The sequence below is a fragment of the Aptenodytes patagonicus genome, chromosome 24 (genome assembly GCF_965638725.1).
Source record: "Aptenodytes patagonicus chromosome 24, bAptPat1.pri.cur, whole genome shotgun sequence".
In the NCBI taxonomy this organism is placed as follows: Eukaryota; Metazoa; Chordata; class Aves; order Sphenisciformes; family Spheniscidae; genus Aptenodytes; species Aptenodytes patagonicus.
The window spans coordinates 120,432-138,994 of NC_134972.1; the positions used below are offsets into that span (position 1 = coordinate 120,432).

The 18,563-nt window shown below is 43.6% G+C and overlaps 1 long non-coding RNA gene across 1 annotated transcript in view; it reads right to left on the reverse strand.

Annotated features, from left to right (window-relative positions):
- Positions 1 to 17,974, reverse strand: part of LOC143170535 (uncharacterized) — a 38,454-nt gene extending 20,480 nt beyond the window's left edge. The window contains exon 1 of the long non-coding RNA XR_012997064.1: positions 17,851 to 17,974. This is a non-coding gene — a long non-coding RNA (uncharacterized LOC143170535). The remainder of the gene's footprint in view (positions 1 to 17,850) is intronic.
- Between the last annotated feature and the right edge of the window lie 589 nt (positions 17,975 to 18,563).

The window sequence follows — 18,563 nt, forward strand, 5'->3', positions numbered from 1 at the left end:
CCTTTGTGTCAAGTATCTTCTTTTCATCTTTGGTCATTTCTTTGTGCCAATTAGTTCCAAACGAGGGAAGAGGTGGGAACCGCAGCATCTTCTGACAAAACCTGTCTTCTGCTAAATTTACAGCTCGGTTTTATACACCTGAAAAATTCTCACACTTCAAATAAGCCAAGGACAAACTTGAATATCTGAAATGAATCTCCAAACCTTTTGAATTTTCCCCAGCATATGCAAGGAAGGCAGCTGCCAATCTCAGTATACATCTAGTTAGACTGCTATTCAGAAATAGATAGTAACTATTTTATAACAGAGCTATGCTATGATTCAACTTAAGCTTGAGTTTCCATATTCTATGACTAAATATTGGTTACACAAGAAGAATTTTGCCCCCGTTTTTCCAGCGCTGATCATGGCATCTATTTGCTTAATTAACTAATAGCGACACGGATTTGTCTTTCGTTTGTGCACCTCATCTGTTCAAACTGCTAAACGTTCATTTGTGATACTGCTTGCAGAAGCTGGAGTGTGTTTGGAAAGTACCTAATCCTGCTTCCACTCACACTGGCGGAATCAATGAAGTTTTGCCATGGAAAAACCAATGCATGATGCCAGCCAGGCCACTTATCTTTGGGATGAGAGAGAAACTCCACAGTCCTGACCGTTTTGTGGTCTTAAGACCTCCTGGGGCACACAGGCACTCTAGGTTTACATCTAAAACGTTGTGCTAATCCCAAACACAGGTATGAATGATTGCTTTTTCACAAAACAACTCCCCGTGCCCCACGAGCTCTCACGGTCCAGGGAAAGCTGCGTCTTTGCTGCCTTAATTGGACGAGTACAGAGCTGAGGCTGCGTTTGTCTCCACAGGCGGCTGCACCGAACTAAAGCAGACCCGGGATCTCGTGACCGCTTCCCTTTTCAAACACAAAAACACCGGTTTACTGAACCACTACCAAACCATATTTGCAAGCTGGAAAGAGAACAGAAGAAGTAAAAATAAAACAAGTTAAGCAGGCTTAGGTATCACAGCTTTGTTGCAAAGCTTTTTCTAGCTAAATTCAAGCTCAGCTGAAGGAACGATGCAGCCTTTCTCCTTGTGTTTCTCTGCATGGGGCACCTCTACAAATAAACATTTAAGAAACACAATCTTTCTCCCTCTCTCTCGCTTCCTACCACTGTGATTTACAAGGTGAAATTAAAAATACACACATCCCAGTGCTTGGGGTTTTACATCTTGGGTCACTGATTTATAAAAGCTGCCAGTGAATTTTAAATGCTTCGTTTTGATTTAGAAATCATTGCTTGAAAGTTGCATTTATCTCGAATATTCAGCTGTATTGCACATCACTGAAAGTCTGATTTATGGATTGCAAAATGTATGTCGATAGACTACAAAACGTGTTTCTAGATCACTCCCCCTAATAATAATATATGCAGCTCATTTGGGTGCATATGATATATGCATATCATATGATATGCACGTATTCATATACATGTAAATGCATATATGTGTATATATCTCACATATTTATATTAAATCCTTCTCTCCCTAACCACATTTTTGATGGTAAGATCAGATACCATGTCAATATATAATGACAGGCTCTGCAATGTCTTCCTTCCACCCCCTCACCTTATCATTCCTGCTAACACGTATAAAATTCAGCTTTAAGCTCTATTTCCAGCTCCCCAGGTGCCTCTTTCTCCTGCTGCTGCTGTCAAAGGCGGAGAGGCTGGATCCCAGCACGAGAGACTGGAGTCGCAGGATTGCAAAAGCAGGCCAAGTAATTGGATCCTTCATCCCATCCCTTTGGCGAGGGTGTGGGATTGCTTCTGTTCTCCTCTGTGCCCCCCAAGCTTACCTCTCCCCGCTGGGCTAGGAAGAGACTAGAGATTAAATGGAACCATGGGGGCATTGCTTTCCTTAAAATTGAAAGGAAAACATCTGCTTTTCCTTCTGGACTCCTACAATGAACACTGGAAGAACAGGAGGAAGGCCAGATCCCTCACAGGAAAACGGAGCCACTTACAGAGGAGAACATTTCACAACAGCTTCATTTTCTTTTCCCAATTCCATTTCTTGAAACGCCAACAATTCCTGACCTTCCATATACAAAGCACATCATCTGCTAATGGCATCGCACAATGCCTCATCACCCACTGATTTTTATTAACTAAGCCCAGTGGCAGTCAGAAGTCGGGTCCTATTGCGTGAGATGCTCTAAAAAGCTCTGGCCATACGGCAGCCTTTTCCACCAAACGTTCTCAATCTAAACAACCACCTTTTGCAGGTAGTGGAGCATGGGAAGCAATGGGATGGTTAAAAAAATGCATAGAGTAGATATACACACTATATTAGTCAGTCATTAGCACTAACCACAGGTTTCCCCACCCACTCAGCTATATTCAGCTTCAAGTGTATTACGCTCTTCATGCTACTGGACAGGGGACGTAGGCTGGCGTTGCCCTGATACAGAGCCAGGGGCTCACCGTGACCTCCACAAATTCAGCAACAGAAATCCACATACTCACACCTCCATTCACACTGGCCCCTGCCTCCTCCTGCCTGATTGCCACAGCCGAGACCAACCGCAACCGTTCGCCAGCAAAACCACTCCTGAGGCAGTATCCCTGGGCAGGGCTAGCGTCCCTTCTAACTCCTGCCTCCAGAGTTGTTCTGGGCAGTTGTGATTTTTCCGCTGGGCGGCAGCTCAGTTGATGTCCCTTGTCCACCTCCTGGGGATGTTCTGAGGCTTAATTGGTTCCTACTGTGGAGCGCTTTGAGATCACCAGACAAAAGGCAGAGGGAGGTGCGAAAAGGGTGTTTAGAGCATCTTGACGTTGTGCAAAGGACCAGAGCAAAACCAGCTTAGGAAACCCTATTTTACAAGTCACCCTTATGCTGGCTCCTCCATGCAGGGGTTAACTTCACCCTGTGCTCACGATTGAAAAATAGCTAGCCTAGTCATTCACAATTATTTATAGGCTGAAGAGGTGGCATATATTGTGCTAGCAGCACTTTTCAAGCTGATTAAGTTTGCATCACAACTTCACGTACAGCGAGGTCTGCTGGCAGCCGGTTGTTCTTACAGGTTAAACATTATACTCCCCATCAAATCACAGGCAGAACTGCATGAGACTTTCCTCCCTCCTTCCCAAAGGCCATCGAGAACACCAGGTAGCTGGGGTGGGAGAGGAAAGAGAGGAAGATCCTCTTTAATCTGTGTCGTATACGGGAACAGACCAGAAGGAGATCCACCACGGATCTACCTTACCGATCCGGCCTCATATTATTCAAGCTCCTCCCAGCTGTTAAAGGCTTTACCTTGATCTGCTAAGCTACGGAGGAGGTTTCATTGTCCTTAATCCAGAGGTGTCACAGGGAAACACAGCTTCGTATCCACAGTCAAGTTCCTAAATAGTACAGGGGCTGTGATTTTAAGGATGAGTCAGCATGGCACAAGGGGGTCCGTCCTCTACAAAGGGAGGAATTTGTAGGGTTGAAATTCGATTCATCCTTTCTGTAGACTGAAGAGGTGGGGCTTATCCACGGATAAGATGTGGTACTTCTCAGTGCTGTCTTTAACAGAGGTCTTGCAGTTTACTCCGGATCTGAGAGCTGAAGAAAGGCTGAAGAAGTCAGGTACCTTGGGAAAGCCTTTGAAACCCTCCTGCCAAACCTCTCTGCATCCAAATCCAAAAGTGCGCATGGACCACACAACAATCCCGTCCTACTGATCTGCGTCTTCTGTATTCTTTTCCATCAGGGTTGCGCAAAACAGATGGAGGACACTGCAAATTCCCTTCTTCATATTGGTGTCAGTGACCAAAGAGGTTGCAGGGCTAACGGGGAACTGGAAGTAGTATCTCTCCCTCCCCGTGGAGCCCCTGCAGTGCTAAAAGCTGTCCCAGAGGTGAAGATGCACACATGGAGGGAAGGAAGGTGAAAACAGACATTTGGGACAGTTATTTGCTCTACTTTCTGTACAACAAATGCCCTATGTAGAGTATGTTTAGAGAGCATTAATATTTATTCAGCCAGAAGGCAGGTTTATGAAGATACTCTATAAAATTACAATGTTGTAATAAATAAATAACAATAATAAAAATATAACATACGTGCATCCATTATCTGACCTAAATCAGGGTAATTAAAAGCTGCATTACCTCAGCTGCCAAAAGCGGTAATTCAAGTCATACTGCAACTTTATGGACACATTTCCATTAAGACCATCAGTTATGAGTAATATAATTTCCTCTTCGCTGAGCATTGCTTACCTAATTTCACCTTTTCCTTAATAATACACATTACTTAATTCTCCAAACAGCTATGTAATTTAACTAGGCGTGGTAAAAATCCACTGATTAGCCTGCCTGCAATTCTGAACATGCAAAGCAATATACAGAATACGATTCTTCAAAAAAGGCTTCAAATTTAGGACAGCAACAGGATTTGGGGCAATGGTCTAAAAGGTGCAATTACGATAATATGCTAGGAAGGCAAAAGATTAAGCTTTTTATTATTCTCTAACATTTTTTTTTATATTTTATTGCCAATAACTACATAGGTTTCTTTTCTATTTTCATTGCCTCAACACCTCCCAGGTTAATTATGTTGTCAAGATCATGTCAAAAAGTCACCGCTAAAATTATGATTCTCATTACATGATGATCTAATCAATTTTGTGTGGTAATTTTGGTCCAACCTATTCTACCAACACACACGTCCTGTACATGGAAAAATCTATTTCTCTGTCACACTATATTATACTGCTGTTCTTGCCACTGCAGTTAAGAGCCTGTCAGCAGTTCTGCTACAACCTCTTATATTCAAGGTTTATAATATGGACATTAAAAAAAAAAAATCATTTCTGGCTGACATTTGACAGGCATTTTCATTACGGAGGCCAATTACATTTAGTTGGAATTTTGGTTCCATTTGAACAGAGAGTCTCAAGTCTTACCTGTTACCCAAAGAGCTGTTAAAACTAGGGATTGAGCCAGGAACCAGAACCACAAATCTAAACCGCTCTTGAAAAAGAAAAAAATGCCTTTCTTGATAGTTAGCTCTGCAGATCAGGGCAACGCTGCCTCTGCTCTGTCTATCACTTAACTAAGGGCTTAGCTTGACCAGCATCAACAGAGCTGAACAACGTGGCATTAACCAAACACACAATTATCGGAGGATCTGCACCCTAACAAATGTCAGAAGTTGACACACAAACAAAAATCCCTGAAAACATCCCAAACAGGTAGTTAAAATGACCGTGTTCTACGTGAAGCCCGTGGTCTTATTGTCGATAAAGATCAAGAGCTGTTTAAATCTATGTACACAGGCTGTTATATAAATAGGGAATTACCAGTCCATAAGCCTTGTTCGGGGACAGTAAACACTTCTGATGTTCAGCCATAGGTGAAAACATGAAATAAAAAGGTCAGAAGCAAGTGGGAGAGCCTAGAGATGGCCAGCTCGAAAGAGAAAATGCAAAAGGCACTTCTCATACTTCCTCATTGCCATGGTTAACTAGACACATTTCAGTCCTGCCTGCGTGCCCACATCTTATGTTTGCTTCCTACAAACATTTCAGCGGTTGGCTTTTCACTGCCAAAAATGTCTTGCGGAGGGGAATTTTAAAACGGCATATGTGAATATGCACAGCGGCAATGTTTTAAAACATATCCGCACTGACGTTTTTGCTGCAGAACAGCTTGCATGATCGGTAGTCAAAAATAACGCTGAGTGGTTTACCAGGCTTATCGCAGAATGAATGACAGAGCCTGTGCCGCAGACTTCCAGCTCCTAGAGCGAACAAGAAAGATGGAAGTAACTAATCCACTGGAGAAAACTGAAATGCGCTCGTGAAATGTAGCTGCTCCTAGCAGTAGTGAGGCTGAATTACATTCCTACGCAAAGGCCAAAACAAGGCCAAAAGCCCCACCAAGATGCAAGCAGTGCGGAGCGCTCAGCTTGCACAGAGAATATGTTCCACTTCGACGGAATTATTCAGCACAAAAATATTTTCCAAGATGTAATTACCTTGGCATGCTTTGTCCAAAGAGGGATACAGGTGGAAAAGGTATTAAAATCCTAACCTCTTTGATCGCAATGCGCTAGTCTGTCGCAATCCCTAAACAGCATACATAACAATTTAAAACACACGTGATTTCAGAGTAGAATTCAATATATATAAGAAATCAGGCAGTACCATTTAAATAAGATGGGTCAGATCTGCTCGGAGCAGCCTAGCTCAAATGAATTCAGCAGAAGCATCAAAGCATGCATTAGCCAAGGATCAGGCACAAGTAGTAGTGAGTTCTACTGCTGGCAGGATACAGATTTTAAATGGGCTTTGCATCTAATAACACATTTGAACTCTCATATAAAAACAAAAGCGTTCCCTCCTTGTACCACACAGAATCATAAAAAAGCAGGTTTATTCAATAGCTGCTCTGAATTCTCCCAAACTGTATATGCATTTATGTAAAAAAAAAAAAAAAATAGGAAAAATGGGTCGTTGGAAAGAGTAAAAAATAATTTCCAGTTCATCTTTAAGTCGTGCATATGCTGTGGGCTAAGAGCAGCAGAGGGATCCACTCAAGACACCTATCCAGAGCAGCACGACGCTCTGCAGAGGCTCATTTAAAGAAAGCTAGTTCACCCACCCGAGCAGTACGGACAAGCTCACGCACTCCCTAAATGACTTGCCTAAAAGCCAGTTAAACCCCAGTCCTGCAAAAGGCTGAAACGTAAGGTCTTCAGTGGGTCAGGAGCAGGCATAGATTTAAAGGTGGGGAGAAGACAGACGGCGAAGTTAAAGGACCAGTCGTCCCTCCCTTCGCACCACCAAATACATTCAGTGGCGCAGCAGCAGCCATGCAGCAAGGCAGCCCCGTCCCTCTTCCTCTCATCCCATCCCAACCAGGGTTCATCTGCCTTTGGGCTTCATTCGGAAATGGTAGCAGTAGCTCCGTCTCCCTCGCCCAGGACGACTACTGCCTCTTGCTCTAACGTCTTGCCCCTTCTGTAGGTACTTAGGTTGCCTCAGGTTCTCTTCGAAGAGCCTGGGCTGACAAACAGACCACCTCCTGACCTCTTAAAAGCAAGAAACCAAACTTAACCTCTGCTGAGGTTTGACACACATGATAAATGTGCGTCATACAAACAAGCGACTAATGTTTTTTTTCTGCTTAGCCAATGCCTCTGTAATTTTTCAGCTGATAGTCAATCATCAGTGAAGCGTAAATAGGTTGCTATGTGGATTGGCTAAGCTACCTATTAATCAACCAGTTTAAAAAGATGATGGCAAATCTCCAATAATTATGCAGCATAATTAAAAGGCTGGGAAGCCTGATTTAGGGCTTATTAGCCCTCTAAGTCCTTCATTAGCCATATTAGTTTCCTGCATCAGATCCCAAAGGGAAAATATTACTGTTGCACCGTGAGTCACAAATATCTGACCAGTACATTGAAATATTGCACTCACTCCTGAATTTTCTGACCTTTGGAATGTCAGTATATAAAACCAAATGTTTTTGCCCTGCACTCGTTAAGCGGAGAAAATAACCACACATTTTATGTATGGCAAATACCCTTTTTCACAGGGTAAACCAAAAAAGAAATCCATGATGAACAATCTATTTTATCCTAATGGAGGTACCTCTGTCCTCCTGATCTTTAAAATGGGTGAAAGATACTGATCTTGCTTAATGAAACATTTTGACCTGTGCCTTTTCATCTTATGCACGTTTATATTTTTCAGGTATATTTACTCTTGGAGCGTGGGAAAGAAAAGAGCGGGCAAATCAGTGACCCCCCCCTTCACAAAGGCAACCAAAACCCCAAGTCAGGTACCATTACATGGCCTTGCAACGTTTGTCCCTCTTTAATTACTGCTAGACAATCTCTTCAAAATTTGCCGCTAGAACTGAAGATGATGGAGGCCAGCGTAGATGACAAGGGCAGAAGTTCACACAAGCTGTCCTGTAAATCAATCCACTTTCCTATGTGCAAGATCTACGAAACAAAAGAGAATTCCCCCCAAACTTCAATGCTAAACAAACTGGTCCAATGCACTGAGGTCGTGGCAATCCTGAAGACATGGAAGCCATGTCAGGAATCTCCAGAGATCTCCAGTTGCTCTGTAGATGGGGAGAGAGTTTACCTGGGATCAGACAAGGCACTTTCAGACAGAGATCACCTAGCCGAGTCGAGTTTCTGCTCAGCAGCATGGGATTGTCCCCTCCCCACATTTATGAGGCAGAGCTGTAAATTGTAGGACACAAATGCCAAACCGGAGAAGCTATTATTGCACAGACAGCATCTGGCACCTTTTGATGGGCTGCATAAGCAGATGCCATTGCACAAATGCCAGTACTTCTCAAGTGGTTCACCCAGTGTGATATCAGCTGGCTACCTTCCCGTTACGCTGCCAGCTGCCAATGATTCTTCCGGGCAACCTTCTCACCTTTGAGCAAGAATTGACATACAGCTCTGTAAAGCTAAGGAAGATATGTCGTTTTTTTTCTTCAATAAAAATAGATGTCTTCTGGGCTAATAGGTACCGTGCCGTAGAGCAACAAACATCTCCCAGTGTCACCTTCTCATTTTCTCTGCTGTCTCCCACATCGCACTGGAATCCCATCCCTCACCTATGACGGGAGCACAACCAGACACTCAACAAGTCCCCCACAGGAATTTCTCATGCTGTAATTTTGGGTACCCATCCCCAGACTATTGTCACATTGATTAAGCAAGCACTGTAGATCAGCACGTAAGAGTTCCTACCTAAACAGAGGCACGAACAGGTTCTATACTTACCTTAGTTTCTCACTTTCAAGTAAAAAAAAACCCCAAAACCAACCCATCACTCCACAACTCCACTGCTTCTTTCATCTCTAGACTGCATCTCATCTTTAGACTGCAGGTTGTCTTGGACAGGTATTGGCATAGTCCCTATTGGCGTGGTTCTGCTCTTTAGTTCTTCACAAGGTTTAGTCTTATAATCTCGATCTTGTTTCCTTTTGGTGAGAAAAAACATCATTTACATAATCAGATAGAGGCACGCTTTCCTGACAGAACCAGCAAAAGAGGAGTTGCCATTCAGCTGAGGATAATCATGCAAGTCTACCCCTGCCATCTAAATCGGGGCAGGATCTACCCCACCCAGCGCCACAGCATCTAGGCTGCCATCCTCTGTTACGAAATAACTGCCTGTCCTCCAACACACCTGTAAAACACGAAGCTCCTCCTGTCTTCCTCCTTAACGGAGCTTTCCAAGCCTGATGAATTATTATTTTGGCTGGGCTGGCAATAAGCTAATCAGAGCTGCTTGTTTCTGAAAGCCTCTAAAGCAAAATCCCGATTGCTGCTTGTCTCTGTGGTGCTGAGGCACCACTCTTCCCAGCACTAAGGATGATGCTTTTCTACAAAACAACATCCCCGCTGTAAAACGTGAAGGGATCTGTTAATTAAGTCAGATTGCCAGTGGCTCCTGGTGGGGAGGCAGCTGCACTGCATGTTCCAGTGTTTTAAAAGCATCCTGGTGTTCAAGAACGTTGTCATTATTTTCTGTACGGCATCCTCCTGAACACCATTAAACACACTGAAGCAACACATTTGCTCGAATATCACATTGCAGGTGACCAGGTTTCACTGGAAGACTATGACTGCATATCGCGCCTACTTTGCACGCATCCTTCCCTTCCACTCTTCCGAGTGGGAAGAGACGGTCCTGGTTTTAAAGAGCTTACAGCCTAAATGCATGAAAAGCGGAGATAACAGCTAAAACCAATCAACAGATAGATGGGGTGAGGAGTACAAGGTAACAACAGACAATTATTTTCAGTGTTTCAAGCAGACACAGCCAGCCAGCTGCTCTGTCATCACTCACACTTAGATTCTCACGACAGCTTCATCCCCTTTACTGAGGCATGAAAAGGTCAACCCAAAAAAAGGCCCTGAAGCCACCAGTTCCAGCTGCAGAAGAACTGTTGCCACTGACATCGTGGAAAATAGCCACAGACTGTGTGAAGAAAACGACCTCACAACTCTGGCCAGGCTTTAGGGTTTTGTGGTGAGAGTCAGGGATTGCAGTACCACACCGACTCGAAGCAGCAAAGCCCGAAGGACTCTAATTTTGCTCCTCATCCTCTGGCTGAGCAAGTATTGCTATGCTGCACCTAGAGCACACCAGCACCTCACCCAGACTTGTTCAAAGTGACTGCGGTAGGCACCAAGGAGCTAAGAGCTCAGATAACGACCTTGCCTCCTGTATGAGTTCTGCTGCGGATGCGCTGCCGTCGCTATCCCGGTTAGGTGGTTCAAAGCTAGCTCGGGCAGGCCTACGCAAGCTACGCTCACAGCTGCGAGCGCAGATCTGAGCTAAGGCTTCCCGAGTCACTTGAAATCGCAGCGGTGCAAAGTTGGGCCAAAGTCTTCCATCACCCACCTCGGGGTTACAGATGTGAGAAGAGTGAACCAGGCACCGTCACAGAGCTGTTGGGCGAGAGCAGAAGGCAGAAGGTGGAGTGGGTTTTGAGGGCGCTGCAAGGGGTTTTTGCAGAGAGGACAAAAGCGTTTGCGGAGAACTTGGGCTGCTGAGAAAGGCCGGCATGAGGGTTGGGAAGGGCACGGATGGGTGACGAGGCAGAGCAGAAGAGATGACAGCGCAAGCAGGACCAAGCTGTGAAGACCTTTTAAAATAAGGATGAGTAGTTCCCTTCACAGGGCATCCGCAGCCCAGAAGGAAGCTTGATCATTCTGTTCTGACTGTTTTAGGTCAGTAACAGCAAAACACGTCCGCTCAGCTGTAGAAAAGACAAAAACCAGGTTCACTTAATGTCTCCATAATCACAGAGATAACAACAGATCTCTTAGAGCGCCTCATTAGGATGCATTGCTTTCAGTTTGTCTGATGAAACCAACACCAGGGCACAGGCAATTCCAGTTTTATCTTAGTGAAATTGCTGTGAATTTAAAATTATGTGTATATATGATGGGAATAAATACATCTCCTTCAACTTCTAGTCAACAGAGGAAAACCCACATATGTGAGTTTAAAAAAAAAACCCCCACGTACTAACAGCTATGTGCAACTACGCGCTAACAGCTGCAGCTTAATGAATCCTCATCTAACTAAGCCCTTTAAAGCTTTAAACTGACAATCACCTATGTAAACTGAAAATCCCAAGTACGATTTGGTTCTTACACAGACGCGCTTTCTCCGAATCGCCAACGCAACTTTGGAGGATCTGCAACATAACGAAAGCTTTAGGGCTAGGAGCACCCTTTACACGCTTGAACACCCTCCTTTCTCCGGCACCAAAAAGAGGAGCACACGGAGATCACGGAGCTTTTCACTTCAATGGTTCAAGTGACAAGATCCTACCACATAGAGCCTCATTTTTGTTCTGTTCCCAAAATATTAAGAGGGCATAAAAGCGAATTAAATAGCCCTTATGGAACACCACTGCCGAGGGGGCAGAGACAACGGCAGTCCCCGCTGTTCTGAATCCTGCGACATACTAAGCAGGCCAAATAGCTGAAGGCAGTTCAATATGATACAATTAGGGCAGCGCTCCTCCTCTTCTGCCATTCACTAGAAGGGAAGAGCTTAATCAGTAGGGCCAGAGCAAACGAGACGTGGAATCGGAAAGTCGCCTTCTCCTAGCACCAAACAACAGGGACCCCTCCAGCTAAAGAGAGGGTAACGCAGGACAAGCTTATTCTGCTGGTCTGTACTGGACCGATTCTAGGCAGAGCACCTGGGTTTTCAGTTAATAAAGCGAGGCCAAGAGATAACTGCTACTGTTACAAATAATTGCCAGGAAAAAAAAAAAATGCATTAGGATAAGAAAATACAGAGCACATAAAAGCTCTCGTTAACATTCTTTATATGTGCTTATCATGAATTTTATACAGGGTTAAATATATTTTCTGGTGACTAACACTGCAAGGCTGAGGATTAAGAAGGATAATGTACAATGTGATTTATGAAGTTTTAATGGAAAATCCCCATGGGTTGTGTATAAATCTTATTTATAGCTTTAAAAGTATGTAATATACTTATTGTATATTTTAAAAACTGTGGGAGTGCAGTCCCTGTCATAGTTAATCCATTAAAAAAAGCAACTCCTAGGGGGCTCCTAGGGATAAAGCATTTGATATCTTAGAGACTATCAGTGTGTTCAGTGTGAAACGTCCAATATGATTTAGTTAGTAGGGGAGAAAAGGAGAGTAAAAGAACCCAAACTGTCTTGAAGGAAGGAACAAAACGGCTGTTTTCGAAGTAAGCTCAAAGCATTTGGATAGAGGTGATGAGTGTGTGGGGGAATTAAATAACTTGCTGTGGGCTCTGTCCTGATGCCTTTGCTAGCTAATCTCTGCCGGAGGCCTGAACTTAGAGCTCCGTCTTTGTTTTTAGACTAGAAGAGCCACTACGGGACCTTGCATCTCAGCTGTCAAATGATGCACATTCTCCTGGATGAAGTTAATCATACTAAACTGAACCCACAGAAGGAGGGAAGGCATGGTATTGTCTACCTGTTTTTGCTAAGTTGCTTCCTCTTATCCTTGTAAAGTCATTTTATTTTTCTAAAGGTTACGGAATCAATTTTACATCAGTTCAGGATATTAGCTCATGGACTCTGTGCTTTAGACTTAAAGGGGGGGGGGGGAAGAGAGTCCTATCTGAAAAAAACTTAGTTGCCACCAACATAGATAAGCCAATAAAGGACTAACTAACAAATTTTCTGTTTCAGACCGTGCAGGTTTGTTCTTTTCAGTGGTGAATGTTCATCCTTCGGGCACCAGCCCAAAATAGCCATATAGCTCCTAATGAAGAAGTAAGATTATCTTGCAAGATAAAATCAGGCTTTATGAAAGATCCCGACATATATCGTGTTAGGCTGTTGTTTGGTTATCTTTAATAATAGGAAAAAATCTTAGGGTCTGGCCAGGGAAACGAAATCCCTAATCTCATCTAAGGTAGGTACAGAGGATTGAATAAGGGTGTCTGAAAGTTAATTTTGCTTTCTTGTATTTCTTGCCATTTCTTAGAAGGATGTTGATGTATGGGAATTCCTAGACTAGACAATCAGAGCCAATGATTCATTTCCAATGTGCCAAAATGAGCTAGGATGGTACTTCGGATGAGAATATTGCAATGAAATAAGATTTTTTAATGACATTTCTGAGAAATGGTGATTCTTCTCTCCTAACACACTCAGATTTATTCTAATTATGTCATGTTGCTCAACATTATTGCTGGTGCCTTAATAACAACGTGACGTGTTCAGACATATTTCAGCCTACCCAGGGAATAAGAGGTAAGCATGTGCTAGACATGTTTACCTTTTGAAAGGTGCTAGACGTGATCATTCAGGGAATATATTGCCGTTTCTTACATTTTACATCCAGGTCAGCTGCCAATTTTCTACTTCAACAAGGCAACATGAGGATACAAAGTAGGATTCACTGCTGTGGAAATTAGAGAATAAAGAGCACCCTCACAAAACTGGACGTTTGATGAAATCTATTATTTCGTGCAATTGTAATAAATCTGCTCTTCAATGGAGCATAAACATTGCAGGAAAGGCTGGGGCCCCCCTAGGCCAAACACACCCCCATGGATAGAGACAGTCCCCACTTGGATTAACCTACAAGCTAAATCAATGGAGTAAATAAACATTAACATCATGAATTACAGAAGGAACACAAGTCTTCCCAGTCTTACAGTGCTGCATCTTATCAGTGCATCACACTTCTGTTTCCCAAGGTAAGACTACGATCCAAATCCGCCTCCTCCCTTTTAAGTTCACACATATAGATGTATCTCATCTCTTTTACGCGCAGGTCCCTGCAAAAAAACCCTGGCGATGATGCCAAGGTCTGGAGCATCAGATGGAGTTCCCACCTCCAGTAAATGTACTGGAATCCTATAGGCTTGTCTAGTGCAGTCCTCACCTTCCTCCTTGGGGGAATAAATCAGGGCCCCACAGAGCGATGGAAGGAATTGTTCTGGAGTTATTCCCCCTCAGAAGAAATTCTCCAGATCTTTCTACACCATCCCTTTCCACGGTCTCTTCATTGCCACTGTTTTTAACCTTGATAAATTGGCACGCGCAGCCTGTTTCTTCTTCCTGCAGTAAATTACCTGCTTCAGTGATGGTGCCACATACCAGCTGCACTCAACATATGGCACACAGAGGACTGCCATTATGTCCTGATGTTCGGTTCATTTGAAAAGATGTCGTGCAGCGTGAGCCTAGGCAGAACCGCCACTCCCTCTGAGCTGTGATCACTGGAGAAGGGTTTCACATCATGGATACTTCAGGCATCTAATTTAGGTGAAGCTCAGTGGATTTGAGCAAAGAACCTTAGGCTCCCTTTACAGGGGAAGAGGGCGGTACTGCTAAAGGAATGAGTCGGAGCATTTAAGATAGATCTAAAGTAGTCTGAATGGATCTTGCCCCCATTTCCACAGCGTGGGGCACTTTGGAGCTTGAGAAGAAGGGTACACCAAGCCCTTTGCTACCGAAAGAGAAGGGACTAACCGGCACTTGCACCACAGCAGAGAAGCAGCAGGGAGAAATAGCCAGTGTCAACGCATAGCATTTCCTTCGCCACCTATGAAAACACCTCATGAAAGGGATCCTTCAGGCCACCGCTCAGAGATACAAAAGAAAGCAAATTGCCGTTAGATGTCACGCACGTTTCCGCAGCGGAAGGGCAGAGCAGCGAATGCAGAAGCAACGTGCTGGTACAATAACTGACAACATTTTATCAACCTGGCCCAAAAGGTTCTAGGGGATTTCAAGAAGTGCTAATTTATTGGAAAGCCGAATCATCACCTATAAAATATTTACACTTCTGACAGCCTTATAATCCAAAATTCAGAAAGAGAGATCTCATCAGCATTTTTCAGAATGGGAAAGACAGCTGAGAAATTAAAGAAGGGTGATAAAGTTTTACCAGATAATTGCAAAAAAGCAAGCTTGAAAGCAGCCCAGCTAAAGATACATTACCCAGCAAAATGGTCTCTTGCTGTTATCAGAATAATCCTTAGGGGCATCTTCAGTCCTATAGAATTTAATAGGAATGAAGCCCAATAGGATTTTCTAGAAAGTGCATTAAGAGCCTGTATTTGTTCTAGAAAATGATAACCTTTCTATAGGGTTTTAGAAGCTCTCCAGCAGACTTGTATACCGCAGCCAACATTTTCTATTTCATTTTATAGGATGATTTAAAGCCTTTTTTTTTAATGCCAATGCCACAGATATTGAAAAGATCACTACTGTTTATCTTAGAAAGGAAGAAAATACCTAGTCACAGAGGAAAAGTATGATGAAATAAACCCTAGAGAAAACAATGAAAATTCCCGTACAACCCTTAATGAAGTATTAGGACAAAAATAGTTTCTTTCAACATCACATTCCGATATCATGAAAACCAAGAGCTCAACTAATTTCAGAAAAATGAGTCAGAATAAAGCACATCTGGAGTTACAGGATGAGGGTGACAAAAAGTTAACACTGGGCGTCTTTCAAAGGGGTAGAAACCGCCACGTATCCTGTGACGAATCTATCGGGTAAGGAAATCTAACATCCCACAGCGGCTTCTTGCATCACAAAAGCCCACTAGTTTCTTGCGCTTTTTTTTTTTAAATCCGATGCCGCCGAGCAATGTCGGCAACAGACTAAATCTCCCCTCTCACCTCTCTTTAGGGTAAGACCTGAGAAGACAGTTGTTTGAGGAGTGAAAGCTATACGGAGGAACCCAGATTTCCGAGACTTCAGTAACATCTGTGGGTGTTACCAGGTTTGGACTTTGGGGGCACAATAGAAATGAATATTTTGTCACGAATGAATTTAACGGAACTGGTCAGGAAATGGCACCAGCAGCCACTCCCCACGATCAAATACAAAATTAAGAAGCAGAAATCGTTACTTCATGTTAGGAGAAAGCAAGTGCCTGGCTCTTTCCGAATCTCATTTCTACAAAACTACTTTACAGCCATCTCAAACTGGAGATAAATGACAGGCAAAGACCTCTCTATTTTGCCAAAGGAATATAAAGGTGCTTTTTTCAGAAAATGAGAACCAACGCCCATAATTTCTCCCTGCCAGCGCAGAGGTGAGACTGGTGTAAATCAGCACTCACCCAAATCAAAGGACTGACACCGTTCAACGCCAGCTCAAGATTTTGTCCTCAGTATTTAAAAGGGAGGTCCGTGATCCCAGAAAGTTCTCGTGTGTACCGGTTTCACACACAAATGCGCCACGACATGCCTCGCATACAGTTGAGCCAAGGGGGTTAAAACCTGCCAGAGTCTGTTCATTTGCGTGAATTAAAACCCAGCAACACGCAAGTGCCAAAATCCCCCTTTCATACTAGTATATTGCGAGTACATCATTAGCTCCGGGGGAGTTGTTTCTGATTTGTAGCAGAGAATGGGAGAGGTGAGACCTATTTATCTCTCTGTTGGAAAGTCTCTCCTACATTAAAGAAATCGTCTTAGCCCTTTGCTTTTCTATTGAGTTTTCAAAAGCAGAAAATCTAGAAAAGCATTACACTCAGACCTGAGGTTTTTTCCCCTTAGTATTCAGTCTCTCTCACACGGCTGCCAATGCAGAGGTTATATTAAAGGCGGCAGCAAATTAGGTTAGAGGATTAAGGGACAGCAAGCTTTCAGAGGTGTGCTGCGCATCTGATTTCTCCCTGCTTTTCACCTCAGGGAGAGATTTTATGTACTTGTGCAAAATGAGTGCACAACCTTGTGAAAGCGGTGGAGAGTCAAGTTGGCAGTTTGTAGTTAACGTTACTCCAGCATCAATGCCAGAAATGTTATGAAGGGGGAGTCCCCCCCGCCCCAGTTTCCTCCTAGTTGCAGGATTCAGGCAGGCAGAAGAGGGAAAAAGCTTGCTTGAACTCTATGAAGTCTGGGAATTTGCTTCATAAAACCAAGATCCTGCTTTCTTGTAGCGCTGACCGCGCCTAAGCAAGACTGAAGACCAAAACAATTCTCTTTCCATACGCGCAGCTATCTGCAGTCCGTAAATCTCGGCTCAGGCTACCCCTGCGCTCTCTCCAAGTTCTCACCTCCGATGGAGCTGAACTTTGAGGCTAAAGGGAAGGGGCGTGCGTCTCTGTGTCTGTGCAAGCACAGAAAGTATTGCAACTGCAACCAGTAACAAAACATTTGAAAATCAAAACAATTACAGAAGCAAATTAAGCCTACTTAATTCTGAATTAGGGGGTCTACGCAGAAGTTCAATATAATTTAACTTTGGTCAAGTTAAACTAGGTCAACTTAAATTCACACTTTCCCGAGTGTCCCACATAAACAAACCCATTGACTAATTTAGTTATCAAGGAGATGGCTTTCTAATAGCAGGTTTATTAAAGGATGCTGCTTTAAAATCTCACGAGATCAGCTATTTGTGGATAGATACTGCAAATACGAAGGGCAGTTTTCTTTAGCTGCAAGTTCATGAGACACGAGCTGAGCTCACGAGTGAGCTGCACTTGCTCAGTCCCAGCGGACCGAGAGTCCCGACTCATCTCACTTTGTTATTCTTCCCCTTTGGTGATACTTTGTCAAGTCCAACAGAGCTCTTCCTACTGTAAGGCAGGGGAAAAAAATCCGGATGGAACTGATAGAAGAATCTAGCTGGAACGTTGATGGCATTTCAGTGGAGAGACAGTAATGGAGGGCTGGATGCTCACCAAAACAAAGCACTGAACGCTCCCTTAGATGAGCAGAACTGAATTCACTTACACCAGCTGAGAATCAAACCTGAGCGTGGGACGTAGGGGTGAAATCTAAATGAACCATGCAGAAAATGTTCCCTTACCAGCTGATTGTGCCAGCTGTCTACTTCCTCTAGCTGCCATTAATTCCGTGTCATTGTCCAACACGTGCCGCCAAAAGCTGGTAACTCTTGAGTTCTTATTAACGGCAGGTGTAGAACCGGGTCACCTCTGCAGAACACAAGCATTTCTTACCACGAGCAAGTTCTAAACCAGGAAGGAAAAGGGACTTTCAGCTGTGAAAGGAAACAGGGTAATAGATATGGAAGTACCAGCTACTCAGCTGTCTCCCAAACACAGCTTAATAGTTAACTGGACATGGGCTGCAAGCTTGAAGGAACTACTTTAGAAAGAGCTAGAGACATCCACATGTGCCGAAGGGTTGGGACTGAAACGTGTATGTTTGCGCATTTAGGTACCGGTAGGATTTTCATCGACTCTTGAGAAAATATATCCCAGTAGTTTGTGCCAGCTGTCCTCCAATCTGCACACACAACCCCTACCGCCATTTCGTTTTGGATGGGGTACAAAACTAGCCGTCTGAGCACTTGCGATCATTAAGAGATCTGATGGCATTTAACAGCCCCAGAATCCTTGCCAAACTCCAATTTGCTTTATCACCTCCTGCCCAACTAGAATCTTTCCATGTAAAATCAGTGTACGGTTTTTGACACGAAGCCAAGTAAAACCCTAACTGCAAAGTTTTGCAGACTCTGGACCACTCTCAGAAAAATAAAATGAACCGATACCAGGGAAA